Genomic DNA, 778 nt, shown 5'->3' with positions numbered 1-778 from the left:
TAAACATATCGCAAACGTCAAAAATAATATAGCGGCTTGCCACTCCCAGGTCCGCACCAAAGACGATTCTAGATTCTCACTACCATTACAACCGTTCCCTAACAATGGATAATGTCCTATACTACTTACTCTCCCGCTCAATCACGGAGACGAGTTTTCCACGGTTTCCACCCCTCCCTCCATACCGCAGCAACACGAGTTTTTTCCACCCCTTTCAGAATGCGCTCTTCGCGCCACAAAGCTGCCCCAAGACGCGCGAGCAATGAGCATCGAGCTTAAACATATCGCAAACGTCAAAAGGAATTTAACGGGATTAATATATATCGCGCACGTGCGATATGTTTGTCACAAGGCGCAAAAAATAATTAAAAAGGGAATGCAACACGAGGACTTCCCAGGAGGTCACCCATCCTAGTACTACTCTCGCCCAAGCACGCTTAACTTCGGAGTTCTGATGGGATCCAGTGCTTTAGTGCTTGTATGATCGAATCCGACGTGTTGCCCCGTCTTCGTCCCTTATGCTTGCCACTCCCAGGTCCGCTCCAAAGACGATTCTACATTCTCACTACCATTACAACCGTTCCCTAACAATGGATAATGTCCTATACTACTTACTCTCCTGCTCAATCACAGAGACGAGTTTTCCACGGTTTCCACCCCTCCCTCCATACCGCAGCAACACGAGTTTTTTCCACCCCTTTCAGAACGCGCTCTTCGCGCCACAAAGCCGCCCCAAGACGCGCGAGCAATGAGCATCGAGCTTAAACATATCGCAAAC

General features: G+C 48.7%; 1 non-coding gene across 1 annotated transcript; it reads right to left on the bottom strand.

The window, feature by feature from the left end:
• Positions 1 to 373: 373 nt before the first annotated feature.
• Positions 374 to 492, bottom strand: LOC119313846. The gene has a single exon (XR_005152108.1). It is a non-coding gene; the product is annotated as a 5S ribosomal RNA (ribosomal RNA).
• Between the last annotated feature and the right edge of the window lie 286 nt (positions 493 to 778).

Source organism: Triticum dicoccoides, chromosome 5B (assembly GCF_002162155.2).
Source record: "Triticum dicoccoides isolate Atlit2015 ecotype Zavitan chromosome 5B, WEW_v2.0, whole genome shotgun sequence".
Lineage (NCBI taxonomy): Eukaryota > Viridiplantae > Streptophyta > Magnoliopsida > Poales > Poaceae > Triticum > Triticum dicoccoides.
This window is presented reverse-complemented; position numbering and strand designations above follow the sequence as displayed.